General features: G+C 32.6%; 1 protein-coding gene and 1 non-coding gene across 6 annotated transcripts in view; both read left to right on the plus strand.

Moving 5' to 3' along the window:
- NEGR1 (neuronal growth regulator 1) overlaps positions 1-14904 on the plus strand; it is a 788184-nt gene that overhangs the window by 209258 nt on the left and 564022 nt on the right. The window lies entirely within an intron of this gene.
- On the plus strand, positions 7770-7876 carry LOC119237415 (U6 spliceosomal RNA). The gene has a single exon (XR_005123339.1). It is a non-coding gene; the product is annotated as a U6 spliceosomal RNA (small nuclear RNA).

The following is a 14904-nucleotide window of genomic DNA, read 5'->3' on the forward strand; positions in this document are numbered from 1 at the left end:
TGTTTTGCATCTGAAATGTAATAAAAGTTTGTACCCTTCAGGGGAAAATACAGCTAAGGTTCATCAATTTTTACCATCTTTAATTCTGCAAACCCTGGAAAACTAATTCAGAGCTATAGTATGGCTAGTTAAGATGATAAATCTCTAATTAAACAAGGAGCTATCTTCTTAAATGAATAATCTGTATCTAGATCTCATTGTGTCTCAGTGTATTTAACTATCTGTGTGTGGGGGAAAAAAGCAGGTTCATAATTTTCGAGGTAGAAAGCTTGAGTTATTTTGGAAATGCTATTGACATGATTGTAAATTATTAATATCATAATTTCCTAAAAGCAATTTTTGCCACTTCATGAATTTGAACTTTATGAAAATTTTATTATAATTTTTCCAGCCAATTACTTTGTCAGAGGACTCCAAGATGGATTCTTTAAAGGCTGAGTTTCCATCTAAATCATGTTGAGATCTGAAATGCTTCAGGTGTTGTCATGCAAAGGGTCCTGGTTTTGTTAGGGGGAAAAGGATGTCCTAAAGCTAATTCCATACAGGCTTTGTGGACTCCGGCCCCACTCCAGACCAAAGCCAAAAGACACTGGGAATTACAAATCCTATCACCACCAAAGGAAGGTGGCTGGGACCTGAGGGTGGGGTTAAGCAGCCAGGTTTGGTATAAAAGCAGACACATGGGCTTTGGGGGATTCCCCATTTTGGCTCCCTGCCAGCTCTCAGCAAGCAGCCAGCTATGAGAGTGCCTTTGGGTTTCCGGGTGGGCGGATCAGGTAGGACACATTAAAGACTTTATTTCCCTATTTTCTCCCTGAGTTGTACATTTCCTCAATTCCTTTTTCCTTGTAAATAAACATTTTATTAACCTTTTGTGTGTGCCTGTAGTGGAGTATTAATAAGTCCCTTTTTAAGCGTGGGTGAGGACCCACAGCCAGGCAACCCGTTTTTTATCAGGGCTGCTTTGTAACAGTTTTATATGTTAAATAAAGATTTCAAGTCAAATAGGAACATTTTCTTTGTTTTACAAAAGGATTTTTTGCTGTTTATTTCATGTTTGCAAAATAGCCATTAGTAAAACTATGACTTATTTTTTAACATGTATGGCACATTTAGGAAGCATTTGATTTCACGATTATTAAAACATGCTTGTTGAATGAATATTTATGGATCATTCAATCTTCAGTACACTAAAGCTGAGAATTCTGGTCAATATTTGAATACAACCAATCAAAAGAAAGGAAAATTTTTGGTTTTACTTTGTATTTATTATCATTCAAACTATCAAACTCTATGTATTGTTACAAAAAAGGTTGGCAGTGTTGCTCATGTGCTTGTATTTTGAATAAGTAAATTCAACAATGCTAAAAAAACAGTTTTAAACATTAAAATTTATTAATTATAAGATGGAATTAATAGATCAGATTATTTTTAAAAGAGTCTGGATCTAATAACAACTTGACATATCAAGGCAAAGAAACTTTTATTTTCTTATTCTACTGAAAAAAAAAAAATTTCCCTGTAGGTCAACCAAAAGAGAGGGTCTAAAATAAGGTGGACGGTTTGCGGTATTAGTGATAATTAGATCATTTATTGTGGATTTGCTTTGTAGATAGAATTTAGTTACTTCAGATTCACATAATCCTTACTTCCAGACTTAAAGCAAGAAAATCAAAGATCTTAATAAAGAAGGTTCAAATTATAACTAGATACTAGCTTCAATGCAGCTTCTTTGTTGACATTTTGTCACGTTAAATTCAATAGTTTGAAGTAAGAGAGAAGCAACATAAAAATAGGGAGAAAAAAAATCAATGCATTACAGTAGATCTGGGGACTAATCTGAAAGACAAGTTTCTGTTGTATTTCCAACGTGCCTTTTTCATTTTGTGATGCTGTAAAAGTAAGGTCTTCATTAGATACCTCTGGTGTTTACAATACCCACTATAGAAATAAAAAGGATATGAAATGTTCCATTTTTAATATTATACATATAACTATTTTAGAGTGTGGAGGTTAATACCCCCACACACACAAAAGTGCATGAAAGGAATTAAAGATAACAATTTGAACATTTTAATTCTTTTCATGTCTTTCCAGGAGAGAAATTAGGCACCAAAACACAGCACAATTATATGTGTAATTTAAAATGCATATTGATTTTTTGCAGAGCAATAGATAGGCAATGGCACTAAAGTATAAAGCCTACCTAGTAACTGAAAAGACAGCTATAGCAAATGGTTAGCTCACCAAGATATTATTGGTGCTGTAACATGAATCCTAGTCAGTATCATTTAAAATAAATACATAAAACAAACTAGACAGATAAAACTGTGATTGAAAATATCCTTCTAACTCTCCAGTACACTACACAATTTATCACATTAATGTATTTAGAGACTACTTGAATTCTCAGAAGCCGAGGATAGAATCAACAGCCTGAACTCTTCAACTTGCTCCTCACCAGATACTATTCCAGGTATTATAGCATCTACTTGGAACATGCTTTGAGTTTTGATGTTAGAGGTTATTAAGGAAGTTTTTCTTTTGGTACTTTTTGCCATTTTCTCTGCTTTTGGCACTTTTGAATGTAAAATAGTTGTAGACTCCAACAGTGACGGTTTCTTCATTTCCTTTCAAATTAACAACAGACTCATATTCTATGCAAGGATCCATCTTGTAGCAAGTATAGTGAAATTGTATATGAGGGGAATGCCCAGATTCTGAATCTCAAATGTAAATATATTGTGTAAAATTTAAATTTGTGTCCTGTTGGGTCAGTTGTGTGCAGATGTATCCAATTCAGTTAAAAACTATCAGGAAAAGAAATGCAGGAGAAAATGGGAGTGTGTATGCCATGGGCTAAATGGTGCTACCCCAACTTCATAAATGAGACTCCAACCCCCACGTGACTATATTGGAGATAGGGCTTTCAGGAAGTAATTGAGATCACATGCAGTCATGAAAGTATGACCTTAATCCGACAGGACTGGGGCCATTCTACAAAGAGGAAGAAATACCAGAACTCTCTCTGTAGCATCTGATAACACACCAAAAGTCATCTATATGCAGCCAAAGGAGAACCCTCACTAGACAATCACTCTGTGGGTATCTTGATCTTGGATTTCCAGTTTCCAGAATTGTAAGAAACCATGTCTGTGGTTTAACTTGTTCTATGATATGTCATCTGGCAGACCAAACTCATATACAGTATATATACACACAGTATTTGTTGGGTAAGGGTGGGGATTCTTATGCTGAAGCTCTGTAGAACTTTTGAGAATACCTCATGTTCCTTAGGTCCATCAGGCTTTCAAATATGCATAATGGCTAAAGAGTGAAGGATAGAAATCTTTCTTTATCTTCTGCCAAATCCTAAGTGAACTGTGAAATTGTCCCTTACTTGAAACCATGACTTAAGAGAACTGAAACTATGATAGACAGGAAATACATATTTGTTTTGTAGAATCCAACTGTCTGGACTAGTATAGAGTATTTCCCATGCCAATCTAAGGTATAGGGATCTAAAGAAATGCTTTAAAAAAATAAAGTTTAATTGTATTCAAATAATGCCAATCTAAGTTTTGTAGTGAGGGAATTGCCTTTCTAAAGTTTAGATTATGGTAAGATACTTTTGTAATTCATTATTTTATGCATTGATTCATCCTTCCATTCAATAAATGTTAACATTATGCACCAAAAGTGATATCAGACACCTAGAGAACTATTTTTTAAAATATTTATTTATTTATGCATACAAGAGTTGGGGTACAGACTGGAGGTGTGGGGGGGTGAGAGGATTCACCAGAGACAGAGTGGGAACAGAACAGGCAGACTGACCGAAGTACACTGCTGAGGGGAGCAGCAGGCAAGCCAGGAGAGGTCTGCATCATCATGTGGGTTGCTCTCTGGCTGGCTGGGGATCAAACTCACGCTTCAGAAGTTGCGGATAGCTTCATAGATTGTGTCTTAACCCCTTGCACCACCAGGGAGGCCCCATTAGAGAACTATTAAGGCACTGCCACCTCTTTCAGGAACCCTTGGTAGTTGTGTAGAGGGACAAGGATGGAGGGATAAGGTGCACAATACTTTACAGAATAGTGAAAATGCAATAATAAAAACTATGTATCAAGGGTTATGGAAATACAAGGCACAAAGACCTGGTTCTGCTGCAATAAAGGGAGGTTAGACAAAGATTATAACTGCATAACCAATAATTAATGGACACAGAAGAATCCATGTATAATTAACCTGTGTACATTTAGAAAAAAAAAAAAAAAACAGCTCAGAGGCAGGGTAAATAGAAATTGGTGGGCATTTGAAATTCTTAGTAGCAAGTAGAAAAAAAAATGGCACAAATAGACTTCAACACAAAACTTTACATCCTATTAGTTCTTAAAATACTGTTATGTGTAATGAGAAGGAACTAATTCAGTAAAAATGAATTGCTGGTTACTAGTCTACATTTTAAATATAGATCAGTGAAAATAATATTAATCCGAGTAAGGAGACATTCATTTCTTAAAATAGTAACTTAGTGAGAATCTAATGATATTATGTTTTTTGATGAACTTCTAAAGCAAATAACTATGTTTCCAACAAGAAAGTCACGTATTATAGAATCAAGAACTATCAGATTATTCTAATATCAATTTCCACAACAGAAACTGTAAGGGCACTGACAATACTAACTCTGAATTTTTTTTCCCAGAAGGAGTTGTTCTCTTACATTCTTATCCAAGTCTAGCCAAGAATTTTCCTTTGATGCTCTAGGTGGTAATTAACAAAGAAACCTTCCTTCAACTGCAGGAAAAAATTCAATAAATGAATAAATTAATAGTAAATAAATTTCTCCTTCTATTTTGGTCATGTAAAAATTTAAAATCGCTCTCTTTACTGAGTCTCTTTCCTGAACAAAGCAAGACCCACACAAAGAGAAAAGGAAAGCTTTTATTAACTTCATAAGAGTAGTAGATTATTAGCTAAAATCAGAACATCAAGAAGTATTATTGACTCATTATATATAATTACTCTTTTTGGAATTGAGAGGGATTCAAATCCCACATAATACATACTCATCTGGCAAAGAGCTTACTGACTTATCAGTGTTGTAAGAATAGTAAATAGGAAGTAAATTGAGAAAAAGAATGTACATTAAAATCATAAAATCATAGAATTAACTCCAGAATTTTAGGAATGAATGAAATTGGAAACCAGAAAGATTGAATAGCTTACTTAAGGCAATACAGTTCATTTACAGTCATTTTCAGACTAGAATTAGAGATCTGATTTCTTGGTGCATAATCTCCCCCTTTTTGCTTTCTGGTGCTTTATATCTTTAAAGGACTATGGACATGGATTGTATTGATGATATATATAATATGAATTTTAATTTACAAAAATATTTTGACTAAACTATATTTTAATATTTACCCAAACATCTGACTGTCATTTGATTTTCCAAATTATATTTTTGCAATAAGCATTTAATATATCTGGAAACAAGATTGTATTCTTTTTTCAAATAAAATTGTCAATAAGAAGCATCTGATATTTCTAAATTTTGAAGTTAAGGCACAATCTATGCACCTGGACATTCAGGCATATTTCCCACTATTTTGAAAGTAAAACTAAAAAAAATATATATATATCTCAAGGATCAAAGAAAAGAAATGTTTAAACATCAGAGAATTCTAGAATTGTTCAAATCACAGTGGAGAAGACAGAAACAATAAAAGAAGATAATTGCTCTCTATAGAGAAAAGGCTTTCATCCTGTTGCATTAGTTGAAACTAATCATAAACGTCTTGTTCAAAAGATCTGGTTTATCTCATTAATGATACAGAAAATGTAAACTTCATTTTTAATGCAAATCTTTAAATTTTGTTAAATATTCTTATACCAGTAATGGTATAATGCATATGTAGTGAAGATTGAAATCTGTAGATTTGGCATCAGTAAAAAAAAAAAAAGGCAGTTTACCTGATAAAAAAATCATATATTTTAAGAGAAAAATAGGTGCCACCTATTGAATGTATAATCTTGTTAATTACTTAATATTTGGACTAAAGCTTTGAAGCTGAGAGGGGCCATGTGTTAATATTATTTGAATACTACATGTTCCATAAATTGAATGTATTTGCAAACGAAATACCATTGCTTTGATCTCTAAAGATAATTAGTGATTTCTGCCCTCTTCTAAAGTTATAAATCATAACTTCTCATACTATATATTAGAATCTCAGGCTACTGATGTAAAGAGAGAACTTTCATAATATAGATATTAGGAAGAAAGTTTTTATTTTATGTACAGTTAAGGAAAAGATTAGTCAAAGTTTTTTATTATTTAATTAATTTTTTTAGATAGGATACATGGGAAGTATCTGTGGAAACCCACAGCAATTAGTGATGAAATACATGTGCTTGTGGTCACTACTAGTCTGAGAGGGCAAAAATTGGAAGACTAACTTTGCAAAGTAAGTCATCAAAACAACTTAATAGATAAGTATTATTAAATATGGTACCATGGTATTAAATATAAGTTTAGGTGTGTTTGGGGAAAAATTTAAAAATAAAATTGATATACAAAAATCAGTTATTTGAAATGATGTACTTTAGGTTGTAGAATTAAGCTAAGTGGTCTAAGACTGGAGCTTCAGAAAAGGGTACGGAAAAGCCAAAAGAGAGACCATATAAAGATAGATGGAAAGTGCTGTGATACTTTTATAGATGTGAATATTCAGAGTCAAATGCATCACAGTCAGTTGCACAGCAAGAGAAAACTTACTGAGGGGCTTCTTTACATGCTGAAGGGTTTCTGGTTTAATATGTAAAAGCTCTGATGATTTACTTTGCACTCAATAAGAAAAGACATTTTCTTTACAACTTTATTTTTGCCACATGCTCTATATTTTATGCAAGAGGTATTTCACTGTAATTTTATCTAGTTAATATACCAATTATTTTAAAAATTTCCCCCAAAGCTAATTAACTTCACAGGTTTAGATCTTATCATCTTACCGTATTGCTTTATACTCTTCTAATTGCTCTAGCAATGATTTCTGCCAGAAGAGATGGTTTTACCCTGAATATTTAGAGTATTAAATTACATTCAACAAATATTTAGTTGCGGTCTTAATATACATAAAGTATAAGATATTAAATAATATAATAGAAAAATAACTTTCCTGTTAATTTTAGAGATAATTGAAATCGTCTGATATTGGAATTCTTGTCTACATATAAAACGTGAAACTAGCATATTATTAGATAAATAAGTCTCTAGAGCACAAAATGGAACTAAAAACAAATGCAGTATCTAAATAATTCAATGCTTCTCATTTTTCTTTGTTATATGAGTTATATTTAGCTAATTACAGTTAGAATTTGGCTAGAGACATGTGGCCCAGGAATTTATCGTTAATTATCTTACCAGAGTTCCTGGGTATAATTTTTAAAGTATGGATTAAATGAATTATATCTAGAACAAGTGTAAATTAAATGATATGAAAAATTAAAAGGTGATTAAAGTTGTTTATTCTGTATTCTTAATTTAATAGACAAGAATTTGTCAATCATTTTTCCATGTAGTGGCCATTGATTCTAATGTAAATATTGTGTATATTTTTAAACTAAAAGTAAACAGTTTACTTGATATTAGTTAAAAGGCTTCAGATCATGTATTTATATATATCACATGTATATGAAATGTATATCACACATTTTGAGAAACTAAACTATCACATATTTTTTGTATTTAAAGACAGTTACTAGTGCTCGCTTCGGCAGCACATATGCTAAAATTGGAATGATAGAGAGAAGATTAGCTTGGCCACTGTGCAAGGATGACACGCAAATTCGTGAAGCATTCCGTATTTTTAATAAGACAGAAAGAAAAAGAAAAATACCGGATGGTCTCACTCATAGCAGGAATTTAGAAAACCTAAGTAAGGGTCCAGGAAAAAGACTAATTATAATAAAGTAAAAATTAAAATCAGCAAGCAACTATAAACCAGAGACGCACTCCAGGGGTGGGGAGAAAGGAGTAGGATCAAAACAAGGGTGATGGTAATGTATGAGGACTGTAATCAGGATGAAAATGCATACATTGTGCAAAAGTGAAAATGATGTAAAAAATATATAAAATAAAAAAAGACAGTTACTAGGTCAATTTTCCTCACTAATAAGGAAGTAGAAAATATCCTATCACATAGAATTATTTATTTTACAAACACAGACTCATATGGAAAAAAAGCAAAACAAAGGAAGGGATATATTTATTTATATTTTTCACTCAAACACTTTGTGAGCACCTGTCATTTCAAGGCCATACTAATTAATATGGGTATATAATGCAAACATTACTATACATGTCCTATCATGTATAATAATGCAATCTAGGGACATGGAAAAAGAAAACTACAATAAAGCCTGATCAGCACTGTCAGTGAGTTAGGAATGCAGGTTGGTGAGAATACATGGATGACAATGCTGACTAGGCCCAGGAAAATCAAAGTAAACTCTGCCTGAAAGGTGGGATTCATGGCTCTTAATTAGTGCAGTCACCAAATCCATTGACAATCTGATGAAATCAATGGAAGCCCAAAACTGGAAAGATGCAGACATAATAGAAATGCAAATGCTTTATAAAATTTATGTAACATGTTATTTTGTATTTTATTCATAGACCAAGTTAAACTCTTCACAAATACCTATTTTTATGAAAAGTTAATGGCTCAGTTCTATAAGAAAAAAAAAAGAACAAGAAATAGAAGTTGTGCAAATTAAACTTTAACTGTTCAAAATTAATTTTCTTGCAGCTGCTTGAATAAGAGTTGAATTTGTGTAGTATGTGTGTGGGGAAATGTATGATTGTGAAACATCGTGATGTACACATCATCTTTGACATCCATTTAGACTATCCTTGGTTTGACTGGAAATGTTACCGACATTTCCAATGACACCAAAAGTAATGAGGGCTCCCGTGGTCAGCTCTATCCATGAGAGTTCAATGATTTTCTACCATGCCAGAAGTCTGTAAGAATCTTGATTTGCATTCATATGAACAAATTGTTGAGGTCAGATTTGACCGAGACTCTTTTGTAATGTCTTTAAAGTGAATATTAGAATTATTCAGTCTGTGCTCAATTTTGAAGTCATTTCGGCAGTTCTGTTTGATCTCAGAGCTCTAGCAATATTTCCCGGGAGAATTTGGCAAGTTTTTGTTATTATCAACTTCATCCTAAAGATGAGCTTTTTATAGCATTTGCAAGTTCACACAGTTGTCCAAACATCTCTATTTCAAAAGTTGAACAAAATACCTTATAGTTTATCATCACTGTCAAAAACAGTGTCACAGGGCCCTTGTATAAAGATGTTAATTCACTCTTATGGTCAAAAGTACTCAAGTAAGTCAAGTCACAACAAGTACTATAAAATTGTTCAGAGGATGAGATTTCTTTCTCTCAAACTGTTTACTCAAAGTTCAAGCAAAGGCTTTGGAGCATGTACTCTGGAAAATTGGCAAACTTGCTATGTAGTAGAGATGAACTTCATCTTCTCTTTCCATCTTCTTGACATATTTCTTTAAAAGGCAGTGATTCAAGACCCTGGCTCTGATAAACTTGACAACTTTCAGGACAGTAGACAAAAATTCTCTCAGAATTGCTGGCAGTGTCTTTACTGCAAGTGTATGCCAACTTAGAAAGCAGTGAGTCACAGTCGTGCGTGGAGCTCCTGTCTTCACCAAACCAAGAAGTTGCCAAGCATCACAGGTGCTCCGTCTGTGCTCCCAGTTACCAAAGCCTTTTCTTCCAAACTAAGTTTTCCTTGGCAGTGAAACTCCACACTATTGAGGATGTCAGTGGCCCTTGTAATTTTAAAAGGGAGCCTAGAAAACAGACAGTCTTCTCAATAAGATAAAATTAATGCATCATAAAAGAAATGCCAGCAACTGTGTGGATATATGTTTTATTTTGCTCTAAACCAGAAATGAGCTAGATTCTTTCCAGATTATCACGGTAACTCCAATAGAAGTATTTCTTATTTTGCTTGGCGCTGTAATGCTTAAAACAAGAGTCTTACATTAGAAAACTTCAGATTAATACCAATACTTTTTAATATAAAGTTATTTTCTGATGATACTCTGGATTATACTATGTAGTTTCATGATCGACAAAAGTAAGATATTTCATCAAAATTTTTGATATCATACTTCTTTTCATATGAATCATGTTGTACAGAAACACAAATTATGTGTTCTATGTCATTTATTGATCACTTAGTAGACGTTAGTCATTCAGAGTATAGTTGGGCTTAAAATGCATAGTGAATCTCGGGGCCTTCCCGGTGGCTCAAGGGGTTAAGATGCAACCTGTGAAGCTGTCCGCAGCCTCTGCAGCACAAGTTCAATCCTGGTAGGCCAGGGAGCAACCCACATGGCACAGCAGACCTCTCCTGCCTCCCCTGCTGCTCCCCTTAGCCTTGTACTTTGGTCAGTCTGCCTGTTCAGTTCTCCACTCTGTCTCTGCTGAGTCCTCTCACCCACACCACCTCTGGCCTATACCCCAACTCTTGTATGCATAAATAAATAAATCTTTTTAAAAAATGCATAGGGAATCTCATATACAAATATGAAAAGTAAAAAGTGTAGATGATATTTTAAGGATTGTAGGTTGTTTAATAAGGCAAAAGAGAATAAAGAATTCCAGAATGTGAATTTGTAAGTCAATGAACAAGCACCCAATGACCATGAACATAAAAAAGAAGGGCAGAATTCTTCTATTTCCTTCTTTTAACTAGGAAAAGTGGTTTTAAGTCAAATGAAGGCTAACTATTGTTTCACTCTGAACAAAATCAGAATCATAGTTTGCTATTATTTAAGGTCAGATCTATAGGCTTGATTGCACTGAAGAATTTGACTCTAAGATGGTTCACATAGATGGCTGGCAAATTGGTGCTGGCTCTTGGAAGGAGACGTCAGTCTTCTCTATGTGAAGCTCTTCATATTGTTCTGGAGTGTCCTCATAATACTAACTTTCCTGAAAGCAAGCATCACAAGAGAAGACAAGATAGAGAAGCCAGAATTTTTTTTTATGACCCAGTCACAGAAGTTATATGTAGTCATTTCTGCAATATTTTGTTGGTAACATAGCATTATTCAGTGAGGGAAGAAGTCATATAAGGGCATGCATACCAGGAGGTATATTATTGAGAATTATTTGGAGACTGATTACTACATCCAATAATACATAATTGTTCTCATCACACAAGTGGGGTATTCAGAATAGTCACCCATGAGAGGGATAAAAAATCATTCTATTTCATATTAGAATTGAAGCAGACAAATATTTTAGAGTGTAATTCAGTTTTTTAAGGGATTGAGGTCAACTGGTAGAGCCAGCAACTTATATTTACATTTGAAATTAATGTATGTGGACCATGCAGTTTTATGGTAATTTTGGTTTCCAACTTATGACTTGAAACCAATTGCATAGTTAGTTTTATTTTTATTGTAGGAATACCTTCAATCTCAGTGAGTTTTATGTGTATTAACTCTTTGCAGAGCATTTAGTTCATAAAATACTTAAATTTATTTTACCTATATAATTTTAACATTAACCATTATAATTAAATATAATGCACTACATATTAACTTGAAAAGTACTTATGAATTTCTTAAATTTTTGACTTTTCCCATTTTAGAAGAGAAAAATACTGCTTTGTCCAGAAAAACAGTGGATGCTAACAGAATCAAATACTATAATGTAATTGAAATTTAATTTGTGCTATATTATCAGCCCTTTTTTCCCCACAGTGCAAAAAATATCAACTCTCCATAAGCCAATCAAAAACATTTGTACTAAACTTAGCAGACAAAAATGTTAAGTATGTCGTAGTGGCCAGATACTGATACATAGTGCCTTAGCCATTCAAATTTTCTTTTATAAAAGGTTCAACCATTCTGACTTTTGTCTAATACACAGAAAGCAAGAAATGCGTATAATGCAATGACAATTCAGCTTTTATTCCGTGCATCATGCTAAAATTGGAATCCAAAGATGGGATTGGGTTTTACCCATTAATGTTCACCTGTTAGTAGGGGAAATTGACATGTCAATATTTTACCTACTTTCTGCTTAGCCATATGTACAGTGTGTACAATGATGATCGAAACATAGGGAAATAACTAGAGGTTAATGCTCTATGCTGCGCATCCAAATAATAAATTTGTACAAGCAACTTTCCGTTCTACAACTTTACATGGTTAATTTGTTTCATTTCAAATCATGGAAAGATTCAGTGTCTGATCAATAAGGTATTTACATGTTGCCATATAAAAATATCTTTACACTTATATTTCCTTTATCTTAATAAACTTTCTCATATTCTTACAGAGACTGGTTCAATTTAATCTTCATTCTAGTTTAAATGTCACTTCCTCAGATAACTCTTAATGACCACTCTATCCAAAGTGGGTCCCTAAATTACTTTCCCATTTCATTATTTTATACTGAATAAAATTTCATGCTCTGTAATTCTCTTGGTTATTTCTGATTACTTAGCTTGCTCTATCATTTGAGTGGTAAATTTCACTACTGTGATCTGGAACAATTGATAATAGGGTCATAACTGAAAATACTCTAGGATGTTCTCTTTTGTTCATTTAAGTTTGTTTACTCAATTGTTTGATTTAATTTTTCAAAATGTTTCAGAATATGGGAAAGATACAAAAGAACTAACCTGAATATGCCTTTGATTTGAGATGTTGTAAGATTAATCACTGCAGTTTGTGGCATTCCAAAGTAATAGTTTTTATCCGGTCCCTAGAGAATTTAACTCCCTGTTAACTTAGTAGACTAGACATTTTTTCCTTCATGATACAACACACTCCTACTCTACCCCATTAATTATTTAATGGTTGCCTACTATGGAAAATTTGCTATATATATATATATATATATATATATATATATATAAAACAGGTAAATTTGAAGAGTTTATATTTTGAAGGAACAGCAAACTGGGTACAGATTTATTCAGAATCAGAGTAGAAAGAGAATCAAGCACATAGAAGGGATACAGTCTCTTTTTTTACTCTATTGATGTGAACTTAAGCAATTAAAGCTATTTTGTGAAGTGAAAAAAAAAAGGAATCATGGGTAAAATTATATCTAAGGTTGTTTCTAACAATAACACTCAGTATTACATGAGTTCAAATTAAGAAAATGTCCTATGGAAATTTGGTGTTATTCATGTCACTTCTGGCAGGGAAAATAAGACAAATCTTAAAGGAAAAAAAATGTGTTTGAGTAGACTTCTAAAGAGTATATAAGATGACTAGATTTTGAACCCTTAGCGACAGAATAGGTAAGATTGGAAGATGAGAGATTGGAACCATGAGAGATGGGAGAGACAGACATTACAGGTGAATGGAAGGCCCCAATAGCACAAGCAAAAGTGAATCAAAAGAATAATGAGTTCATCCATTTTAGCAGTCTCAAATATTACAAATAAGGATAGATGCTGGAGAGTGTTGAGTGCCTGGCTAAGCATATTTTATTTTCTTTCTGTGCAAATAAAAAGTGTTTATACACTTGGTACTCTACTCTTTTATGGAGACTGTTTCATCTGCCTGAGGACAAACATACAGACTTAAAGACCACCAAGATGTAATGAAATGTTAAGTTATTGAAAGTCACTTGATAAAGCAAATGCTTACAGGGAAGTAATCATAATCCATGTTAATAAAATATAAATTTCTGAAGTTGAAAAGTTTGATTTCTGGATTCTTCATGTCTTTGGTACATCAGATTTGAATTATTGCTTATCATAGAAATACTTCTTGTAAATTAAAAGAAAGTACTAATTAAACCCAGTCTTTCAAAGAGAATTTTGAAAACTTACAGCATTATATAGAATTATGAAAGAAAAAAATTTTTTTTGAGTTCTAGATTACTGGTAACTTAAATTCACATTTACTTTTATATCTGAATAATGAATGATATCAAGCCATCATTTTTATATCAAATGTGCATATTTCCTTAGTTTATCAATATGTGTTATTTTAAAATCATGGATTGTGTATAATTTTAGGTAGTAGAATCAGTTAGCACAATTACTCATTAGAATCAAATGACCTTTCTTTAGATTTTAACTATTTTTGCTCTAAATTTTCATTTACTTGCATAGTGGGTAATTAGAGATATACAGAAATAAATATTGAAACTCCTTTTTAGGGATTTAACTTTGGATTTCTTATTATCAAATCTCAACCTTCCTTTGTATGTTTGAAATGCTTGCCAAAATGAGTAGCTATTTAAAAGACTAGGAATACATTGTTGGTATGGAACAAAAAAAAAGAGAAAACAAGCAAAAACTAATATTTAAAATGAACTTGGGTAGAGGCCAGGGAGACGAAATGTTCAATATAAAATAATTTGAGCTTTTTTGATCCTAACTGTGGAGAGAGTGGTTAACCTTTTCTTAGAATCTGTGTATAATTTTGCCTATTTGAAAATTATAAATATTGGAAAGGGTTGGGTTGGTGTTTGTGTGCTACACAGACTGCATCCCAACTAGTCCTTAAAATAGTATTCTAACACTTTTGCTTATAATATTTTGTAGACCTTCTGACCACTTATTAGGATTCATTTTTTTTTTTTTTACATTGAGATTCATTCTGGCCAGTGTTCTTATTTTGAATTAATGCTTTCTAATGCCTGGCATATTTGAACTGTTATGATGGTAAAAGAAATCTATAAAAGTTCTATACAAGTACTTTTCTTTACCATTAGAAAAATATTTATATCTTATTGTCCCTTGATTTTTTTCTTTCATATTCAAATGTTTTATGCAATTAAAGATTATCTCATTTATTGCTTACAAATTTAATCATTTATCAATTTT

The sequence above is a fragment of the Talpa occidentalis genome, unplaced genomic scaffold (genome assembly GCF_014898055.3).
Source record: "Talpa occidentalis isolate TD23 unplaced genomic scaffold, MPIMG_talOcc4v2.1 talOcc4.9, whole genome shotgun sequence".
NCBI classification, from domain to species: domain Eukaryota; kingdom Metazoa; phylum Chordata; class Mammalia; order Eulipotyphla; family Talpidae; genus Talpa; species Talpa occidentalis.